General features: G+C 40.5%; 1 long non-coding RNA gene across 1 annotated transcript; it reads right to left on the bottom strand.

Annotated features, from left to right (window-relative positions):
• Positions 1–291: 291 nt before the first annotated feature.
• LOC125361083 lies at positions 292–23,077 on the bottom strand. Its single transcript, XR_007212877.1, has 4 exons — positions 22,149–23,077; positions 18,377–18,380; positions 11,760–11,767; positions 292–302 (listed from the first exon to the last, which is right to left on the bottom strand). It is a non-coding gene; the product is annotated as an uncharacterized LOC125361083 (long non-coding RNA).
• Between the last annotated feature and the right edge of the window lie 552 nt (positions 23,078–23,629).

The raw sequence follows: 23,629 nt of genomic DNA, 5'->3' as shown, positions 1-23,629 counted from the left end.
GTCAGACACTAACACCCAGGTAAAGCGGGCTTCAAGTGCTTGAAAATAGTTAAGGCAATTATTACCATCATAACTCACATGTTGGAGATATTATATTATGTCCATCAAAGATGGTGGAAGACTAACATTTCCTGCTCTGTGACCTCAAAATTTAATGACTGTTGGCAGGGCTAGAAAGAGCTCGCATGGGTAAGAAATAAGAGAAAGGAAAGGGTCTCGGCGTGTGTGTGTGTGTGTGTATGTGTGCGTGTGTGTGTGTGCGTGTGCGTGCATGTGTGTGTGTGTGTGTTTTAAAACAATCTCTCAGAAAAGAGTCCAATGGGAGGGGAAAACTGGGAGGGAGTGAGGGAAGGGTGACACTGCCCAAAAAGAAATGTACTTTTTTTTTTTTTTGGCCAGTCCTGGGCCTTGGACTCAGGGCCTGAGCACTGTCCCTGGCTTCTTCCCGCTCTAGGCTAGCACTCTGCCACTTGAGCCACAGCGCCGCTTCTGGCCGTTTTCCATATATGTGGTGCTGGGGAATCGAAGGGAGAGCTTCATGTGTAGGAGGCAAGCGCTCTTGCCACTAGGCCATATTCCCAGCCCAAGAAATGTACTTTTTACCTGACGGATGTTACTGTACCCTCTCTGTACATCACCTTTATAATAACAATGTAAAAAGTTAAAAGAAGAGTCAGTCCCAGAAAACTCGAACCACCACAAAAAGATGGAGCCCCCACGATCTAATCCCCTTCCACCTCTTACAGATTTCACCACCTCATCCCCTTGGGTGACCAAGCTTCCTAGACATGCCCGCTGATGGGAGACACTCTGTATCATAGCAGCTTGCGTCTCAAAAGAAGGCTGGTATACTTTGTGCCCATCCTCTAAGAAAGTCCCAGCTAATGAGACTGGAACTTAGAGGCCCTTGCCTGAAATTTGGGGGTTACCAACCTTGGGGCTCAATTTTGAAGAATTCAGCTCTCTTCAGGACAGAGTAGGAGAAAAGTGGATTTTGTGTTGTGCATGTGGTAGGGAGCAAGGAAGGGAGAAATCCTTTGCCAGTGTCAAAGGCTGCAGTTCCCACACCGCATTCACTGAACCACAATTCGTTGTGCATTACTCTCGGTATTCATTTGCCTTCTAATTTGTCTAAACCACTTTGTAAAGTTTTCAAAAACTTTTCCTGGTTTCTTCTGCGCTTAAGGAATTAGGAGTCAAATCCCGGCTTCACTATTAAAGGAGAAACAGTGTCCCCTGGAGGCCATAGCTGCAATGTCCAGAGACCTCTAGAAGCTGGAAAAAATGGGTGGAAAAGTTCCATGTAAATATTTAGCAAAACTAAAAGAAAAGCATTTGAAAATTTAAAGCCTTTAATAAATTGGCATGGTAGTAATTGTAAAGATAGAAATACTTTGATTTGATAATTATGCATTGTATGTATATATTGAATTATCAAATGTGCCTTATAAAAATGTTCAAATTATGTCTAAACAAATGAACAAAAAATAAGCTGGATGTGGTGGCCACACCTGTAATCCAGCTACTTAGGAAGCAGGGGCAGAAGGATGGGGACTTCAAGATCACTCTTTGAAAATTCATAGGCATCTCAAAACCAAAACACATACATCTCAAAAACAAAATATAGACAAAAAGGCTGGAGGTATAGCCTAAGTAGCAGAACATTTACTTTTAAAGTAAAATAAATAAATGATATCTATATGTTTGGAGATTTTCTTTATTAACATAGTAAAGAACATTTTCCCTAAATAATAGGTTAGTCAGACATGGGAGGACATTCCTGCAATCCTGGCACTCAAGGAGGAGGTGGGAAGCAAGAAGTTCTTGAGTTAGAAGTCAACTTCTTATCTGCAGAGTGAATCTTGTCTTATAAAACTACGGACTAGGCTGGGAAGGTGACTTAGTGGCAGAGTGCTTGCAAAGCCGGAAGTGGCGCTGTGGCTCAAGTGAGGGAGTGCTAGCCTTGAGCAAAAGAAGCTCAGAGACAGCGTCCAGGCCCTGAGTTCAAGCCCCAGGACTGGCAAGCAAAACACTAAGGACTAGGATGTAGCTGAGTGGGAAAACATTTGCTTAGCAGCAGGCACAAAATCCTAGGCTGAAAGGAGAGGGAGAGGAGGGAGGGAGGGAGGGAGGGAGGGAGATGATTTTGCCAGTCCTGAAGCTTGGGACTCAGGGCCTGGGCACTGTCCCTGGCTTCTTTCTGCTCAAGGCTAGCACTCAGGCACAGCGCCACTTGTAGCATTTTCTGTTGATGTGGTGCTGAGGAATTACACCCAGGGCTTCATGTGTGCTAGGCAAGCTCCACTGCTAAGCCACATTCCCAGCCTGATCAGGATGATTTTGAGACAAGGTCTTTCTGTGTAGCTCAGGCTGATAGTAAACTCACCATTCTCCTGTCTCAGCCTCCAGTGCAGCTGAAATTACAGTGTGTGCCATTTCAACGAACTATAAAGAGGTACCTATACCTCTGATCATATTAAATATTTATCAAAATGAACTTCCAAAAATGGGAAAAAGAGGGTCATCTCTTATTACCACAACTACAACATTGAGATAATGGGGTTCCATGTAATCACAAATACTTCTTAATATACTATTAAACATGAGGGTAATAGAATTTTCAGAGAAGTTACAAAATTATAAGTACAGCAAAGGAACAATTAGTGGACATAAAAACCAAAGAATACTTATGACGATAATGGGGAAAAGTAGAATCCTTAAAACTTTCTTGCAATATTCAGAAACTATTTTTATAAATACACTTACAAACACATTAGCCTACCAGGTAAGTTGTCAAAAGTTTTTTTTAAGAAAAAAACAAAAAACAGTCCTAGTGTGGCACTGTGCTTGCCTAGCATGCCAGAAGCTCTGGGTTTGAGTCCTAACTCTATGGGGGGGGGGCGGGGAAGCAGTTTAAAGAAGATTGTTATCATGGGCTGGGGATATAGCCTAGTGGCAAGAGTGCCTGCCTCGGATACACGAGGCCCTAGGTTCGATTCCCCAGCACCACATATACAGAAAATGGCCAGAAGCGGTGCTGTGGCTCAAGTGGCAGAGTGCTAGCCTTGAGCGGGAAGAAGCCAGGGACAGTGCTCAGGCCCTGAGTCCAAGGCCCAGGACTGGCAAAAAAAAAAAAAAACAAAAACAAGAAGATTGTTATCAGTAGGCTACTTCTTTGATAAGAAATGAAAAATAAGGACTGGGGATGTGGCTTAGTGGTAGAGTGCTCGCCTAGTATCCATGAAGTCGTGGGTTCCATTCCTCAGTACTACATAAACAGAAAAGGCCAGAAGTGGCGCTGTAGCTCAAGTAGTAATTTGATAGTCTTGAGCAAAAGAAGCTCAGGGATAGGGCCCAGGCCCTGAGTTCAAGGCCCAGGACTGACAATCAATCCATCAATCAATCAATCAATCAAGGAAAATAAAACAAGCGTCAGGGCTCATAGGCCTTCTAAAGTTTCAAGATGTAATGAAAGCTGACCAGACGTTCGGGAAGGCATCCTCGCTGTGAAGGGAGTAGGTGTCCTCTCCCCTCTGTGTCTGTCTCCTCTTCTGTGCACTAAGACAGTAACAGCATCAGAGAGACTCGGTGTGAGGGTTCACTTGTGGGAGAATCAGAATGACTACCATTATAAAGGGGGGAGAAACCCTTATATGCTGTGGGTAGAAGTGGAAATTAGTGCAGCTGCTATGAAAATCAGGATGGAGGTTCCCTCAAAACAACAAAAAAAATGGAGCAATAAAGTAGTATACTCAAATGATACAGCAACTGTCCAGCAAGCACAAGGCACTGAGTTCAAGCCCAAGTACTGCCAAAACCAAAAACGAAACCCCAAACTAGAAATTCAACTAACAAATGATCCAGCTATCCTACTCTTGGCGATATACCTGTATATCCTGCCAAGGTTATCATGGTACTAATCACAATAGCCAAATAATGGAATCAGCCTAGATGCCTGTCAAATGGATGAATAAAGAAAGAAAATATGGTACATATAAAGAACAGTATGACTTGTTCATAAAGAAGAATTAAGTGATGATGTCTGCAGAAAAATGGATAGAACTGGAGATCATCATGTTAAAAGTGAAGTAAATCAGACTTAGGCAAATATCACATGAATTTAGGAGAAAAAAGAAATTAGAAGGGGAACTATAGGAAAGAGGAAGAGGACCAATAACAAGGAAAAATATCTACAAAATGTGGAGGCTAGAATTAGTTTATAAATATGCAAGCAAATATGTTGGGTGGCGTGCAAATGCATAGGAATGTAATAGGCTACGTGAAGTACGTCAGGCCCTTACATGTGGAAGCTAGCAGTGGCTTATAAACCTACAAGTAAATAAACTGGGTGGTTTGCAAGTAAATACAAATACAGTAACTGAAAAATAGTGGAGTCAAGGGAAAACTCATATAGCTTAATTTCTTAGAAAGGCAAAGTCAAAGTTCAACAAAGTAAACACTAGAGAATGGGTGCTTGAAAGGAGTGTAGGAGGGGCCAGGGAAGAGGGGTAGCGAATGGAGAGACGTGGGGGATGCAGTCAAGCATTCAGTGCACAGCCTGTAAGACTAAAGAGTGAGGGAGAGAGTGGGGAGGGGAGGGATGGGTGAGAAGGTCAAAAGGGGTAACATGGAGCAAGATGCATTGTATTTAGAAGCTGCTATTTAAATGGCAAATCCTTTGTACAACTACTCAGAGATAACTTAAAAGGAAAATAAAGAAAATATCTAAAGAGAAAGGATAAATGTGCATATTAGGAGGTATCTTCTATACATGTATGAAAATTACAATAATGAGCTGAACATGATGGCATATTCCTGTAATGCCACTCATTGGGAGGCTGAGGCAAGACAGTGGGACTGTGTTTGAGACCAAGTTCCAAAGCATACAAACCAGAAAAAAAAAACCATTGCTTTTTCCAATTAATATACAATAAGAAAATATTGTAGCTGAGTGCAATGGTTTATGCCTATAATCCTAGCTATACATAAAATCTCGGGGGACTAAATGTGGAAGGATTGCAGTCTGAGGCCAGACCAGGTAAGATTCCATCTCAACAGAAAGAGCCAGGGTGCGATGGTAAGTGTCTGTTACCCCAGCTAGGCAGCAAAGCATAAAATAGGGCACTGCAGTGCAGATGCAGGCCTGGCAAAAACTGAGACCCTTTCTCAAAATAATGAGTGCAAATAAGGCTTTGAGATACGGCTCAGGAAACTCCAGTGCTGTTCTCTCTCTCTCTTTCTCTCTCTCTCTCTCTCGCTCGCTCGCTCATCACAGTCAGGGAAAGACATGCAATGCTTAGGTGTATGCAAAGCTTTCAGAAAAGGTTCTCACCATCCACATGATCATCGTCTTTATTCTTGTTATCATTACTGATATTCTGGGAGTTAGTCTAGGAATTACTGAAAGGGAAGATGTCCCTCATGAAAGCTGGAAATTCAGTATGTGATAACAGCTATAAAGTTACGTTTAATGTTTTTTCTAGTCATGGGAAGAAATTGAAAGGGAAAAATGATCTAATTAGCCATGATTTTTTTTAAACTAATACTAGCTATAGCCATCAAAATTTGGAGCAATTCTGTCCAGAAACGAAGGAGAAGTTAAATAATACAAGGCATTAAATACAAAAGGAATATACACAGATTGTAATTTTCCTGTGTATCAGCAGGATTTTTTTTTTGAAAATGTAATGGAAAAATTTCCTATTCACAATAATCACAACTATAAAATACCTGGAAATAAAGTTGTTAAAGAGAAAAAAATTAAATCCATTTAAGTTCATTATCCCTATAGGAATGTATACATTGAAAGCAATGCTTACCAAACTCTTAAAGGAATCTTTTAAAATTTTAAATTAATTTTCAGCCACGTACCAATGGCTCACACCTGTATTCCTAGCTACTCAGGAGGCTAAGACCTGAAGACCCCATTTCTAAGCCAGCCTAGGAAGAAAAGTCCATCGAGACTTTTAGCTTCAATTAACCAGCAAAGATCCTGACATAGCTGTGCCTTCAAGTGATAGAGTGCTAGCCTTTAGCTAAGCTAAGTGCCCTGCAGCTGAGTTCAAGCCTAAGTATAGGCACGAGTGTATGTGTGTGCACACACACACACGCATGCACGCACAAAGGAAGTTGAGTTTTTAGTTTCTCTGGAAGATAAGTGTTTGAAAATAGCCTCGAAAGTGTTGAAATACAACAGACTTGGCCTATGATATACTGGCATACATGAAAGAACTATGACACCACGCAGAGAAGAATGGTACTGATTAATGAAGTGCAAAGAAACCTAGAAAATAACCCACATTCTTGCATATAAGATTTCATACAAGTGACACTTTCAACTAGTGGGGGAAGACTGGATTACTCAATAACCAGCACAAGGATCATTGCTACCCATAAATTACTGTTTGTTTAAAAAAATCTAAATGTGGGTTGGGCATATGGCTTAGTGGTAGAGTGCTCGCCTTGTATACATGAAGCCCTGGGTTCGATTCCTCAGCACCACATATATAGAAAAAGCCGGAAGTGGTGCTGTGGCTCAAGTGGCAGAGTGCTAGCCTTGAGCAAAAAGAAGCCAGGGACAGTGCTCAGGCCCTGAGTTCAAGCCCCAGGACTGGCAAAAAAAAAAAAAAAAACTGGCCAAAAAAAAAAAAACAACAAGAAAAAAAAACTATGATCATACTTATTTATTTTCAAAAATTATAAACTTTGGGTAGGAAAGAACTTTTTTGGTCTGACATAATAAAAGAATGCCATAATAAAAGTGATGGTTGATTAGATTACAGAGATTAACACCAACTCCTGTTGTGCCTTGCCTTACCCTAGAGGTTAACAGTGTAGAGCAGGAAATGGGAGTAGGAAGGCAACCAAAGGGAATAGGCAGGGGACTCCAGGAAGGTTTGCTATGCTTTGCTTTGATCCTAGGCACTTCACCGTGCTCTAAAAAGCACACTGGATTTAGCTCTAAGCTCCAATATGTAACTTTTGAAACATGGTTCCTAGGTCCTGGCATTTTAGTTTTAAAATGGCTTTTAATATGGATTACGTGAAGTAAAAAATTATCTGAACTCTCCTCCAAATATCTATATAGTACTCACATAGAAAAAGAACATAAAAGATAAATGACAAAGACAATATCTTCAATGTGATGCATGGAGCAAGGATTATTACTTATATAAAAAGTTCCTTTAAAACAATAAAAGGAGAGCTGGGAGCCGGGCTCAAGTGGTAGAGCAACTGCCAAGTTACCTTAAGGTCCCAAATTCAAACCCCAGTACTACCAAACAATGTCTAAAATGATAAAAGGGATTAACCCCCCTTCCACTCCCCCCCAAAAAAAACCCCAGGTCAAACACATGAATAGGCAATTCATCAAGAAAGAAATACAAATAAGCTTATGTTCGACTTCTCTACATATTCTTAAAAACTGGGTGGGACAGCTTCTTTTACCTATCCCTAGAGGGCGATGAGCAGAATGAGTAATGGGAATGGGGAGGACAATTAAAGAGTGCATCGTCTTTAGATAACTAAAAAGTGAAAATAAAGTTAACACTAAGCTTCAGCAAGTCTAAACTATGTTAGTGCTGAAAACGTTTCCTTACTGGGACAGGCTGCTCTCATTTACTCCATCATGATAGGACCTGTCTAACAGAATGGCAAAAATGCACACGTTGATAGCATCCATGTTGGTAGAAGTACAAAGCTTTGGAGGGTGGATGGCAGATTGGAAAGACTAACTCAACACTTCAATGGTGGCGGTTCCTTTGACCAATAATTCCTCTTCTGGAATCAAAACATTCCTAAGCAAGCCCAAAGATATATGCACCAAAAAGAATTCACATAAACTTGGTAAAAAACAAATCTTACAGTACAATCAAATGTTAATCATTTGAAAAGTAAGAAAACCAAGTTATGGTACATCATGGAGTTTCCTGGAATGGTTAAAAGAGTAGAATAAGTAACGTCTTAGATATTTTTTTCTGAGTCTTTTGGTTTTACAAGCATAGATTTTTAGGTATTTGAAGACAATTATAAAGGAGGAGCTTCAAAAATAATTTAAGCAATGGTAGCATGAATGGAAAAACAATAATTACATTATTACTTAAAATAATTACAAAGAAATTTCATTATGTAAAAGTATAATTTTAAAAGTATTTTACTTGGGGTCTAAGGATGTAACTCAGGGGTAGTATTTGTTTCACATGTGTGAGGCCCTGGATTCAACCCCAGCACAGAAAAAAAGGAAGAAAAAAAAAGCTTTACTTTGAAATAGAAAAGTCGTAAAATGGGTTTCCACCTACCCTTTGTCTACATTCCCCAAATCGAAGCGTTTTATATAATCCTGAGAATTGTCAAAACTAAGAAATTCGAGGTGACATAACACTATTGACCAAACCACAAACTGAGTTCTAATTTCAGCAGCTTTTCCCCTAATTTCCCTTTTCAATTCCAAGATCCAGTCCAATATGCTAAGTTTTATTTAGTCATCATGACTTTTCAGTTTGCATCAACCTGAGACAGATTCTCAGTCTTTCCTGTTGGTCGAGTCTTGGGTGAAATGTTCTTGTACTTGAAACTGTCTGATGTGTTCTTATGATTATACTGTAAGAAAGATTTCTTCTAACACATGGTATAATGTGATTGAACATCGAGAACTCTGGGTGAAGTGTGATCAGCCAGTCACAAAAGGACAAATACTGTTTGCTCCCACCTACATAAGGCCCTAGAATAAAGAGTTAAATGCATGCACACAAAAAGTAAAAGGACAGTTATCAAGACCGGGAAGTAGTGGGGAATGGGTTATTGTCCAATGACTATGGAGTTTCAGCTTGGCAAGACGAAAGGAGTTATGGAGATTGAGCATGTACTTACTGCTGAAGTGTATACTGAAATTTGGTTAAGCTAGCAAAATCTGTGCTATGCTTATTTAAACGGTGGGACAAAGGGAGGACCGATGCAGCATGTTGGAAATGAACTTTACAACTTGGTGGGGGGAGGAAAGGGAGGAGGGGGAGGAGGGGAAGGAGAAGTGGGAGAAAGTGAGGGAGGGGTAACACTATTCAAAAAGAAATGCATTCATTACCTTACTTATGTAACCGTAACCCTTCTGTACATCACCTTCACAATAAAATAAAAAACAATTAAAATGACAGGTATAAGTTAAAATAATTCAAATAAGGAAGAAAAGGGAAGACGTCTTTTTCTCTCATTTATTTGAAGACAAAAATAAACACCATGGTTTAAAATATTTAAATGATTTTTTTCTGGCATCATACAGGATTAAGTCCAGAATGTGGGAATACAACTGAATGGAAGATACCCAGTTTTGTATAGTTTTTTGTTTGATTTACAATTATATCTTGGCTTTGAATCATCAAATTACTAAATAAACCAAAATGATTAACATTAGATGAATTTTTTTTTTACTTCTTTCATTTTATTTTCGCCTCTCTTTATCATAGTAAAACAATAGAACCATAAATGCCAGTGATCTAATTCTGGTTACTGTAGCAAAAGAAACTAATTACGGTTAAGGAATCAAGTCTTTCTTCTTGGAGTAGACAGAGTGAGGTCACGCACACTGCAATGTTTGGTCACTGCTTCTTGTTCACATTCTTAAGGTGAAAGCAAATGTGTTTTTTATTGATGCTTACTTTTTTTACTGTTGCTCTAGTTCAACAATTTTTTGGGGGTGGGGGGTGGTCCTGGGGCTTGAACTCAGGACCTGGGCACTGTCCCTGAGCCTCTTTTATGCTTGAGTAGCACTCTACTACCACTTCTGGCCTTTTCTGAGTAGTTTATGGAGATACGTGTCTCACAGACTTTCTTTCCCAGGCTGGCTTCAAACCGCAATCCTCAGATTTCTCAGCCTTCTGAGCATCTGGGGTTATAGGCATGAACCACTGGGACCCATCTTAGTTCAACTGTTTTTTAAAATTACTTAATATTTTGGTGCCAATCCTGAAGCTTAAGCTCTAGGCCTGGGTGCTGTCCTGAGCTTTTGTGCTCAAAGCGAATACTCTACCACTTGAATCACAGCTCCACTTCTGGCTTTTGGTGAAGATTGGAGTCTCACAGACTTTTCTGCCCAAGCTGGCTTTGAACTTTGATCCTCAGCTCTCAGCCTCCTGAGTAGCTAGGATTACAAGCATGAGCCACTTGGCACCCAGAAGTTCAACTATTTTAAAATTTCTAATCTTTGAAGTGAGTAAGCAAGCTTTAACATCACCTTAACTGTGTCTAAAAATGTTTGAGAAATTGTGTGCTATTTTCAGATTGCTAATTCAGTAACTGTTGACAAATCAGTAAGCAGGTCAAGAACCTCAGAAGAGGTGATAAAAGTAAAATATTGAGCACATTCTGGTTAAACAGCTTATACACACACACACGCATGCACGCACACACACACACACACGCCAAGTCTGGTGAGTTTTACGGTTCACTGGGGTGTGTTGTAAAGCCAGACACTATAAGGAACATTCCAAAGAGAGGGCCTGACTTACTACAAGTTTCAAGCTGAACCTCAGATTTCATATTTTGCCATATTCCTTTTATTTCTGTATTTTTAAATTTAAAAATTGTCATCAAGTATTGATACATTTTGCACAAAAATTAATCCAGTTTCTCTAAGTCAATGACATAAAATGTCAATGATATTAAAAAAAAGAAACAGTAAAAAAGAAGAAAGAAAAACCAGAGTTCTGGATTAAAAGAGAATTAAAAGGCTTAATAACCAAATGTATTGCGTGGTCCTTATTTTGATCCCAATTTGGTTCAGCTAACATTTTAAAAAAGAGATAATCAAGGATATTTGATTATGGAATTGGTATTAGATATTACCAATAAGCTGTTAATTTTGTGAATATGTTTCTGGTTTATATAAGGAAATATTCATATGTAAAATGTAAGGACAAAAGCACATGATATTTAAGAATTGCTTTTAAGCAAAGAAAAGCCTAAATAAAAAAGATAAACAACAGCATACTTAATCATTAAATAAGGCAATGTACTATTTCTGTTATTTAAGTTTGAAATTTTCAAAATAAAAAGTTTTAATAAAATCTCCATGAAATTTAAAGAATGTGGAGAGGTGTTATAGTTTTAACAGTAGACCTTCTAGACTTATGAGGAGTCTATGGCTTTCTCCAAAAATTATTAAAACCATTCTTTACAAAGTTAAAAGTTTTTTTTGTGGGGCTGGGGATATGGCCTAGTGGCAAGAGTGCTCGCCTCGTATACAGGAGGTCCTAGGTTCAATTCCTCAGCACCACATATATAGAAAACAGCCAGAAGTGGCGCTGTGGCTCAAGTTGGCAGAGTGCTAGCCTTGAGCAAAAACAAGCCAGGTACAGTGCCCAGGCCCTGAGTCTAAAGCCCAGGACTGGCCAAAAAAAAGTTTTTTTGTGGTTGTTGTTTGTTTTATTTTGTTGAGACAGAGTTTCCCTATGTAGCCCAGGCTGCCCTCAAACTTGCCATCCTCAGCCTCTGGAGGATTCCGTGCATGCACTTCTACACCTGTGTGGATTTACACTTCCTGACAAGGGGGAAAACCTACTCTAAGGGCACCAAAACGCCTTCATTTCCTTGTTGCCCTGCACTGAATTCTTGCTTTCATCCGTTCTTTTCTAGTCATTCTTTACCTAGCTAGAGTAGTATCTAAAAACACAAACCTAGTCATCTCACTCTGCTTAAACACCTCCAATGGATCCTAATTCCTAGAATACAACCAACAGCTCTCCTATGTGGGCCGGTCTGTTAGCCACCTCCTGTACTTTGTCCAGCCTTGCTAGTTTCTTTTACATCTTCAGTGGCCAAGGTTTGTCCTGGCTAATGACCAAGCTGGTCAGCATGTTCTTGGAACATTCATCAACCCAGTTTCCCCTTAAGAATCCATCTCTTTGCTGGGTGGGGTGACACATGCCTGTAACTCCAGCTACTTGAGAGGCAGAGATAATTAGATCAGGACTTTGAGGACAGCTTGGGCCAAATTAGCAAAACCTTATCTCAAAAAACAAAATAAGGGCTGGGAATGTGGCTTAGTGGTAGAGTGCTTGCCTAGCATGGGTTCGATTCCTCAGCATCACATAAACAGAAAAAGCCGGAAGTGGCTCTGAGGCTCAAGAGGTAGAGTGCTGGGGCTGGGAATATGGCCTAGTGGCAAGAGTGCTTGCCTCATATACATGAGGCCCTGGGTTCGATTCCTCAGCACCACATATACAGAAAATGGCCAGAAGTGGCGCTGTGGCTCAAGTGGCAGAGTGCTAGCCTTGAGCAAAAATGAAGCCAGGGACAGTGCTCAGGCCCTGAGTTCAAGCCCCAGGACTGGCAAAAAATAAAATAAAATAAAATAAAATAAAATAGCTCAAGTTGTTTATACTTATTTACTTGCTAACTAAATTTATTTATTTATTTTTGGCTAAATTTATTTTTCAATTAGCTCAAGTGATAGATTCTTACCTAGCCAGCACAAAGTCTTGGTTCAATCCTTGGCACCATAAAAAAAATATGTATATGTATATGTGTATAAATGTATATATATGTGTATATACACAAATATACATGTTTTACATGTATATGTATATATATATACTATTTGTCTCATGTCTACTTTTCCCATTTCTGAAATCTCCACGTGTATTTTGTTTACCAAAGTACAGACAATAATATTCAAGAGTGAATCATAAAGAAAGCTTCCAATCCCTTAAGGGATCATGGGAATATTGAAATTCAGTTAAGGAAAAGCTGGTGTTATCCAAAAAGTTAATGTTTGAGAGGAGAAATATCAAAGGCCAGCAAGTGATAGCGCTGCAAAGCAAAACGTCACAAAGGGAGAGATGGCCCCTCCACTCGGATTCTCAGTGTGTCTGTCTTGTTTTTGGTCAGGTGTGGGGCTTGAACTTGGGGCCTGGGCACTGTCCCTGAGCCTTTTCTGCTCAAGGCTAGGGCTCTCCCACCGTGAGCCGGAGCCCCACTTCCTTCTCGTCTATCTGAATTCCCTAGTCCCTGTCCCTGTGATGCCCAAGCGGCTTAGACAGCGCCCTCACCTGCACCTTGGTTCCTTGCAGGTCAAAGAACCCTGACTCTTGCTAGCAGAGTGGGTCAGGGGAGCGGACACACACACACACACACACACACGCACACGCGCGCACGCACACACACACAGCCCCCTCACTGCCGTGCCTGGCCCCAGCACAGCCAGAGACACACAAACGTGGGCAAGCCCACCCGCGTGGAAAGCCTTTAACACGATTCTCTGAACAATGACAGAGGTCAGTCATACAAAATCATTTGGACAGCTAACAAATTTGACTTACTGGACAAATTAGTACCTTTAAAATGAATATTAGTATCTTTAAGTTAGTATTTAAAATGTTTACACTATATGGAGCTTATGATGCATGAAGCACTGGGTGTGTAAGTTTTTTTAAAGAATTAAAGAGTGCGCATTTTTTTCCTTAGGTTGTATGGAACATTCAGGAAATGCCATGTACTCGGCCACAAATACCAAACACTTAACACCTATAGATTTAATCACATGCAGTAAAAGACGAAAACATGGAAGGAAGGCAGCAGATTCCTTGCCAAGGGAAAGGAGAGGCAAGAAGGCATAGGAGGAGGGGATACAAATAAGGGAAATGAGAGGCAGGAAGGGAGAGAAGGAGAGAGGAACTGGAGAAAGGGAGTACTTATCTACTGAGGGAGGAGCGGTCCAAACTGAGGGACATTTGACAAAAATCACTGGTTCATATTCTTATAAAGATGGCAATACCAATGTTACACTAGTCATAATGGAACACACCTGCAATCCTAACACCTAGGGTGCTGAAGCAGAAGGATACTGAGTTCCAGGTCAGGTTGGGCAACATAGTGAGATCATGTCTTAAAAAACAATAACCAGAAAAAGCCCTGTGCTAGGCTCCCACCTGTAATCCTATCTACTCAGGAGACTGAGACCTGAGGATTGAGGTTCAAAGCCAGGCCAGGCAGCAAAATCCCTGTTCCAATTAATTACTCAAAAATGGGAAGTGGAGCTGTGGTTCAAAGCTCTATCTAGCTGAACAAAAAGAGTTCAGGTACAGCACCCAGGCCTTGAATTCAAGCCGCACAACTGAGAAAAAAAAAAAAGTCAACATCCTTATGGAATAAGGAACTACCTTCTCACAAAAGGAGGCCAAGGACATTCAATGGAGTGCAATTTGTTATTTTGGTGTTTTTTTTCCCCCTAGGGCAGCACATTATTAGACAAAATGATGTAATCTGGGTGGTCTGTAGATTACAATTGAGCATTTTGTCAATGTCGGTTTTCTGGATTTTGATAATTTTTTGTGGTTATGTAAGAGAATGTTCTTGTTTAAGAAAACGAAGCAATGGGGTTGGGAATATGGCCTAGTGGCAAGAGTGCTTGCCTCGTATACATGAAGCCCTGGGTTAGATTCCCCAGCACCACATATATAGAAAATGGCCAGAAGTGGCGCTGTGGCTCAAGTGGCAGAGTGCTAGCCTTGAGCGGGAAGAAGCCAGGGACAGTGCTCAGGCCCTGAGTCCAAGGCCCAGGACTGGCAAAAAAAAAAAAAAAAAAAAAAAAAAAAAGAAAAGAAAAGAAAAGAAAACAAAGCAATGTATATTAAAGGATATGAAGACATAAATATAATCCAAGTGCTGATGGAACACACATATACTCTTAGCTACCTGGGCAGGCAGGTATTATAGCGCAAGCAGTAAAGCACTGTGAGTGAAAAAGCTGAGTGAGAGTGTGAGGCTTGATTTCAAACATCCAGTACTAGACCAACAAGGAAGAAGAAAGGAGGAAGGAAAGAAAGGAAGGAGGAAGGGAAGGGAAGGGAAAGGAAGGAAAGAAGGAAGGAAGGGGGGCTACAGCCTTGTTCTCCCCAGTGGTCCCTTACTGGAAACAACCTACGCAACGCAACTCTGATTCCACATCTTTACCCATTGCTTACCACATGTTTACCCACTGTTCACTTTCTGCATGCATACATGTTAGTCAGCATGTATAGGATATGCTCAGTATAAAACCATCATAGCACTTGATGCAGAAAGATACAAAATGTCTGGATATGGTAGTACAGGCTTATAATTCAAGTACTGAAACAGGATTACTGTAAATTTGAAGCTACCCTAAGCTATATAGCAAAACCAAGCCAAAAAAAAAAAAAAAAGAGAGATAGGGCCAAGTGCTCACCCTCAACCCCAATTGGACAGGGAATGGAAGGGCCTTGAGTGCCTGTGTGTGCTTTCCTACTCATCCCAGAGAGATGGCTTGTATTTCCATCCTGCAGAAGAGGATGGGTGCCCAGGGAAGTTTAGCTTGCCCTAATGTATACAGCTGCTAGTGAAAAGGCCAAGGATCTATCTACCTTGGATCTGTCTGACTCCAAAGTACAGGCTCCTCCCACATTCGTGTGCGTCACAAAACACAAGCCCCTGAAATTGCGCTTACTCACCATCCTCGGGAATGAGTCACGCTGCCCAGACAAGGAAGGGAAAGGCCATCCTCCCGGAAGACTGTCCACACCCTTCCAGGGGCAGAGCAGACTCCAGAATCCTCTGGAGAGCTACTTTCCCTCTTGAGCTTCTGGGATTTGGGGTCTAGCATATCTAGTCTCTAATGGACCTGTTCTTTCTGAAAGTTCCAACAGGGTATATTAAGACAAATGGAATTTAAAAGTTATTTTTTTCAAAACAGCATTTTGATGGCCATATAAAGCACCCATTACATCCATCTTAAAACACTGTTCCTTTGATTTTACTGGTTTTTGCTGATTATGTGGTCTGAAATTATGGTCTTGTGCTTGCTTTGCTGGCTCTCTACCACTTGAACCACTCCTCTAGCCCTCCTGCTTTTTCCTGGTTATTTGGAGATGGGAGTCTCACTGCCTTGTCTGTGTGGGCTAGCCTCAAATGGTGATTCTCTGGATCTCAGCTTCCTGAGTAGCTAGGATTACAGGGGTGAGCCACCTGTGCCCTTCTTCTTCTTCTTCTTTTTCTTCCATTAAGTATTTTGCTATTTCCTCAGGCAACTTTCAGTACCATCTTGTCTTTATGATTCAATAGATAACCATCCTAATTTTGGTCTGCTTTATATAGAAAGAGACTACAAATGCCCAATTGTCTGGGTTTCAGTGGATTAGGACTGCAATCCCATGTAGAGACTGAGATTGGGAGGATCACCATTCAAGGCCAGCCCAGGAATACAGGAGAGACTTTTTCTCAACTAATAGCTGAACCCAGTGGCGTACCTGTTATCTTAACTACTTGAGAGGCTGAGACTGAGAAAATTACAGTTCTAAACCATCCTGAATAGAAACCCCATCTCAGCAGAAGAAGCTGGGTGTGATGGTGTGCACCTGTCTTTCCAGCTAAGATGTGAAGCCTAACATAGGCAGATCACAATCCAGGCTTATACCCAGGCAGGAAGCAAGACCCTCTCTCAAAGATAACCAGTGCTAAAAAGGGCTGGAGAAGTGGCTTCGTGGTAGAGTATTTGCCTAGCAAGTTTGTGAAGCCTTAAATTAAAATCCTGTACTACAAAATAATGCCCCTCCACCCCGAAATCACCCCAAACAAAAAACCCCAACCTAATTCACAAAGATCAAATGGAGAAACTGGGACACATAATGAGTGCTCATTTCTCTTTTCTTCCCCAATTCTGCACACATATCTAATAATAGTAACAGGTAGAGCTCACAGTTGAGCCTTTAGGGCTCCAGGCACTGTCCTAAGCTTTTTAATTATTTTAATCCTCACTGTAACTTCAGGTAGATACATTGATTACCTTCATTTTATAGGAGAAAACACTGAGACAGAGAAAGGACAACAAGTTGCTCAAGTTCAAACAGCTGGGACTCATAATAGCTGGCCCCTTGAACTAGTGTTTCAACCATCACACACAGAACTGATCATCTGGTGTTGAAGGCCAACCATACATACCTGTGCTCTACGCAGTTTCTCTTTCTAGTCAAATTAAAAAATCAATAAAATCATTTATAAATGTAGATTTAGTTTAGAAAAAAATTACCAAACATAGTAATCCAGGGAAGGAATTTTTTTTTTATTTTTTGGGAAGGAATTATTTTCATGTCAGAATGCTTAAGAACAATTCATTATCAATAAATGGTATTTTACATATCAATGGTTGTAAATGAAGAATTAAAATAAAGCAGGGATTGAACTCTAACAACTCTACTTTAGTAGCTATCAGAACTTTATTTACCTTGAATGTTTTCTTGACTATAAACGGGAATAATGATATCTATCATAATGGAATATTGTTTGCCTTAGTGCAATTAAGATGCTTAGTATAGTGGGAGTCATCAAAATCACTCACTTTTCTTTCTGCAATATTTTAATGACGAAAAGGTCTCCCATGGAAACATCATGATTCATTTAAATAGACTCTCATCATTTTCAATATTATCAGTAACAATAAACAATAGAAAAAAATCTTTCCACATATTTCTTGTTTCTTTAGGAGTAAACTATAATAAAAAGAACTGTAAATTTTTATTATATTTTTAACAATGTTTATTAATACATAGTATACCACATTAAATGTTCTCTCTCCTCTCTTACACACACTTACCCACACACACGTATATTCATATACTGACACTGGTGCCTGGCAGTTCTCTATATTTTATTAAAGATACATATTCAGCTGTGTGCTGGTAACTTATGCCTGTAATACTAGCTACTTGGGAAGCTAAGATCTGGATTGACATTTGAGGCAAGTCCTCTCAGAAAAGTCCTTAAGATTCTAGCTCCAAAGCAAATAAAGCTGGGCTGGTGGGTGGTGTGGTTCAAGTGGTAAAGTGCCAGCTAAGCAAGCAAGCCAATTGAGCTCAAGGCCCTATGTTTAAACCCAGTACTGGCAAATAAAAATGTATACATGCATATCCAACTCTTCCCAACACTGGACATAGTTTTAAAGACTTCTAATATTAAAGGGAGGGAGAAAACTCAACCTTTCTCCAAACAAAAGGCCTTCCAAAATAAAACAAGAAAACAAACCTGCCAACAATTCAAACTTTTGTTAATTTTATTTAGAAATCTCCATTTCCTTTCAAGCTCCTTAATTAAAGTATGAATGGGCGCAACAAGAAAAGCAAGTGTAATAGGTAAAAATTCAAATGTAGTACATTACAGAGGTAACTTATAAAGTCATTTAGGAAGGATAAACTTCTGCAGTGATTTTCAAGACCTCACTAGAGCTTTCTCTGAAATGGGGGAATGGAGTTAGGAGATGCAGCTGATTGAGCTAATTCATTCTTCCTAACTTTATACTGATGTTTTATATATTGAATTTATTGGTGAACTTTAATCTGAAGGGTTCTGTACCTGAAAAAAAATAACAAAGATATACTTATCTCAGTTTTGTGACATTGATATTTTGCAGTAAATAAGTATGTAAATTGAATCTCTCTTTTACATCATATTTAAAAAATTCCTGTGTAAATTACAAGAAAACATGGGCAATTATAGAGAAACTTTTTTTTTTTGTACTAATAGTGGAGCTTGAACTCTGGGCCTGGGAGGGTCCCTTAGCTTTTTCACTACCATGTGAGTCATTTGTTAGCTGGAGATAAAAGTTTCACAGACTTTTCTGCCTGAGCTAGCTTTCAACAAGAATCTTCAGATCTCAGCCTCCTGAGTAGCTAGGATTATAGGTGTGAGCCACCAGCGTCTGATCGAAAAAGACCTTTTTCTTTTTCTCTTGATTTGAGACTGTGACTCAAACTTTGCACCTGACACTTTGCTCACTGGCTGGCACTCTACCGACTACGCCAAGCCACCAGTCCCTAAAGAGGAAAGCAGCAACCAAGACAACAGACACTACTTGTACTGGGTTTCCTGACAAGCATGCCTCTGAAACAGGCTCAGAGTTGTTCAGAGAACTATGGAAATGCTACTTACCAGCACTGGTGACATGAGATAGCTCCGGGCAACAGTAATCTCTGCTATCTCTACCTCTCAGCACCCTCAGACCACTACAAAACACAGTCTGAATAAAACAACGTGTAAACTGAGCTAATATAACTTCTACAATGCCTTATGCTCAAAGCAGACTCCTGACAGACTCCTGTCATTAAATATCCTGGAGTCATCGCTTCTTTTCTGTTAAGTCAAAATGTCATCGTACACACACATACACAAAAAAAGCCAGAATTCCCTCACTAGGGAAAAAATAAAACCAGTTTACATTTGAGTGACAAACATTGCCTTCACTAGGTGCTGGTGGTTTAGGCCTGTAATCCTAGCTACTAAGGAGGCTGAGACCTGAGGATCATCGTTTGAAGCCAGCAGGGGCAGAAAAGTCCGTGAGACTGTGATCTCCAATCAGCCACCAGAAAACAGGAAATGGTGCTGTGACTGAACGTGTTAAGAGTGCCAGCCTTGGGCTGGGGATATGGCCTAGTGGCAAGAGTGCCTGCCTCATATACATGAGGCCCTGGGTTCGATTCCCCAGCACCACATATACAGAAAATGGTCAGAAGGGGCGGGCGCTGTGGCTCAAGTGGCAGAGTGCTAGCCTTGAGCAAAAAAAGAAGCCAGGGACAGTGCTCAGGCCCTGAGTCCAAGCCCCAGGACTGGCCAAAAAAAAAAAAAAAAAAAGAGTGCCAGCCTTGAGAGAAAAACTCAGGGACAGTGCCCAGGTCATGAGTTCAAGCCCCTTGACCACCACCACCACCAACAACAAAAAGAGAAAAACACAAAACCTTTCCTTCCATCTGATGCCTAGGAACACCTATAGAATTCATGCTGCACACACTGCAAATCCAAACAGCAGCCTGTGTGGAGGGTAACATAGGAGCAGGGACTTGCTGTGTGAGAGGGGTCTCTGTGAAGGACGCGCCATCTACTTATCCCCGCGGACCTCTTGCTCGGTCTGAGGCCCTCACACACACTTTCCCCCAATAACCAGCTGCCTGCAGATACCTGAAGGCCTGTCGTTTGCTCTTTTCTTAGTAAAATATAACATGCATCTATAGATACAAAAAGAGGGCTGGGATGCAGCTCAGTGGTCCAGCGCTTGCCAAGCATGTGCAAGGTCCTCGGTTTGACCCCTGACACCCCAAAAGTTAAAAAATAAAAGAGGAAATGGATAGTTCAGGATAAATCTGCAAAGAAACAAAAAGTGTGATGGGAAAAGAAACACAACAGGTGTCAGGGACTTAAAAAAGAATTAGACTGAGTTTAATTAAGGAACAGATCTAACTGGCTTAGAAAGAAAGCTTCTGTACAAAAACTCAGGGCCATTACTAGAAAAATACAGGTGCTTAATTAAGTGCTTGACTAGACACTTAAATGTTACTTTCATTCTAAAAGTACCCTTTAGGTTCTAAGAAAACAGGGAAGGAAGAGGCAAAGGGAATATAACTAGGATAAACATTCTCCTACTTCATGCCATTAGTTACTCGGACTTGCAATTTGAAAGTAATGTTAAATTTTCTTTTTTTTTTTTTTTTTGGCCAGTCCTGGGCCTTGGACTCAGGGCCTGAGCACTGTCCCTGGCTTCTTCCCGCTCAAGGCTAGCACTCTGCCACTTGAGCCACAGCGCCACTTCTGGCCGTTTTCTGCTGGGGAATCGAACCTAGGGCCTCGTGTATCCGAGGCAGGCACTCTTGCCACTAGGCTATATCCCCAGCCCCTGAAAGTAATGTTAAATTTGAATTATGAGATTAGGTTTAATAGGATTCAACTTTGGCCAGTTGTGGTGGCACATTTAGGAGGCGAAGCAGGAAGATCAAGTTAAGGATAACATGGCCTACACAGTGAGACTTGTTTAAGAAATAAGACTCAGGGCTGGGGATATAGCCTAGTGGCAAGAGTGCCTGCCTCGGATACACGAGGCCCTAGGTTCGATTCCCCAGCACCACATATACAGAAAACGGCCAGAAGCGGCGCTGTGGCTCAAGTGGCGGAGTGCTAGCCTTGAGCGGGAAGAAGCCAGGGACAGTGCTCAGGCCCTGAGTCCAAGGCCCAGGACTGGCCAAAAAAAAAAAAAAAGAAATAAGACTCAACTTCCTATTTCATTATTAAATGTATCTGTTTTTATTTTGCTGGTCCTGGGACTTGAAATCGGAGCCTTGGTGTTGTCCCTGAGCTTGTTTTGCTCAAGGCTAGCGCTCTATCACTTGAGCCACAGCTCTACTTCTGACTTTTTGGTGATTAATTGATGGTAAGAATCTCATAAACTTTCCTGCCCCAGCTGGCTTTGAACCAAGATGCTCAGATCTCAGCCTCCTGAGTCGCTGGGATTACAGGTGTGAGCCATTGGCACCTAGCTATGCTTAATAAATGCCAGTGTAAATAACATTCACACAAATGTGTTGTACTAGTAATTTCCAGGTCTTTTATTGCTAGTTCAAAAGCATATAACTTATTTATTTATTTATTTATTCATTCATTTAGTGGTACTGAGGTTTCAGCTACTGCTTGAACCATGCCTCTAGCTTCTTTTTGCGGTGGTTATTTGTGAGTCATTCCAGGACTGGCCCGGGCCATCCTCCTACTTGGGCCTCCTCCGTTGCTGGGAATGTCAGGCATGGCCCGGCCATGGTGCTTCTCCTGTAGCTGGGATGATAGGTGGGCACCACTGAACCATTTCTTGAGATGGACTCTCATGAACTTTTGTGTTTGCCTCACCTCAAAAAGTATTCACCATTTTTTTTTTTTGTCTTCCAAGTGGCAAAGATTTTAAGACTGAGCCACTATACCCAGTATATCTTATATTTTACTAAGAACCCCATTACTATAAAATCCTGGAATGTCAATTTTACTTAACTATTCTTTCATGATTCTGTAAAGCAGCCTTACTCACTTTAAAAATGAGATAGTTTTGTAGAGCACCAATGGCTCACACCTGTAATCCTAGCTACTCAGGAGGCTGAGATCTAAGGAGCGCAGTTCAAAGCCAGACTGGGCAGGAAAAGTCTGAGAGTCTGACTTTCAATTAACCAGCAAATTAGTAGAACACTAGCATTGAGCAAAAAAGCTCGGGGTCAGTGCTCAGGCCCTGAATTCAAGTTTAATGGCCAGGACCAGGGCAGGCACACACGCATGCGTGCAGGAAGTATTTTTTTGGTATTTGAAATCTGAATTAAGTAGGATAATTATTGTTGAGAAGCAGAAACCACTTCATTTGTTGTGAATAAAGGTATATGTATGAGCGCATGTTCTGTGCAATATCCTTTTTAATGGGAATAAGGCACTGGTAGTTACAGTGATGGCTCTCTGAATTTGCCACATCAAGTTACTAAACATGTGAAGCTTCAACTCTCCAAATGCTTTCCTTTATTACATTATGAAACCCTTATGTATTTTTCTATCAAGTGATCCAAAATCCTAGGCGCACTGTGAACTCAGGCACAAAACTACATGATTTAGAGTGTTCATCCAGACAGTAATGTTTTTGACTAGCATTAAACTAATACAAAAATTAAGTAATCAAAAAAGAAAATACTAAATTAAAGAAATTCTAGCAGAGAATTAGTGGCTTCTGAAGGAACGTATGTGTGGATCTTGGATCGGGACACACTGCCATAACCATTCATTCAACACTTATTGATAGAGTGGATTATGTACAGGGCACAGGAATCCAACAATTAACCAACGCATGCCCCTAAGAACAGCTTTAGTTAGTCTTAGTGGGGAAAGAGGACAAGAGGTAAGTAATTATATAACTTCAGATAATGATCATAGGTGTTCAGAAAATGAGCGGGATGAGGGAGAAAAGGATAAAAGTACCATTTTAGAAGTTGCTTAGGCAAGAAAGCTTCCTGGAACTGAGTCTGCAACAGACACATGAATTCTTCAGTTTTCTAGGCAGAAGAGCAAGTGCAAAGGCCCCAAGGCAGAAATGCACTTGGCTGTTATGAGGAAATACTAGCAGCCAGGAGCTGCTATATCACTATTTACTAGCTGAGTGGTAATGAACATGACAATAATGTTAATCTTTTGGACTTAAATGTAATTTGTAAAACAAGTAAAGATTATCTTACAGGAATGATTGAAAAATTAAGATACCATATTCCCTATAGACTAAGCCCTTACTACATTGCCATAATATTTGTAACATATATGTGTATATATATTTCTGTCTGGAGACATGGCTCAAGTTGTGGAGTGTCGGCTTTGAGTGAAAAAAGCCAAGTGGGGGCTCAAAGACCTGAGTTCATGCCAGTACTGGTACAGAAAAAAAAGTTAATTATGTAATTAATTTTAAGCAAGCATAAAAGTTGGAAGAGGAAACATAGGGATTTTAGGAAAGAATATTTCCAACAAATCAAGGTTCTGCATGGAGAAATGAAAAGCATGTCAATTGAGTGTACTGAATTGTGGCAAACCAGAGAAGGGCTTCTCCATTCTTCTGTGGGGTGGAAAGTGGTTGTTTTCTCAGGCACAGTTTGGAATGAAGTATACAGGTTCAATTTTTTTTTAAAGCTACTTTACTACTAACATGTGCCATCAATAACGAGAATACAGCTTTTTAATGACATAAAAATACATAACAATTTTAGAACTTCCGACTGCTGTTGTTTCATTTGTTCCAATGCTTTACAATTCAATTCTTTTATCCTATTTGACAAAAATGAAAGTTTCATTACAGGTATAA

This window comes from Perognathus longimembris, chromosome 12 (genome assembly GCF_023159225.1).
Source record: "Perognathus longimembris pacificus isolate PPM17 chromosome 12, ASM2315922v1, whole genome shotgun sequence".
Taxonomy (NCBI): domain Eukaryota; kingdom Metazoa; phylum Chordata; class Mammalia; order Rodentia; family Heteromyidae; genus Perognathus; species Perognathus longimembris.
The sequence above is the reverse complement of the archived record's forward strand: the minus strand, read 5'-3'. Positions and strand labels throughout refer to the sequence as shown.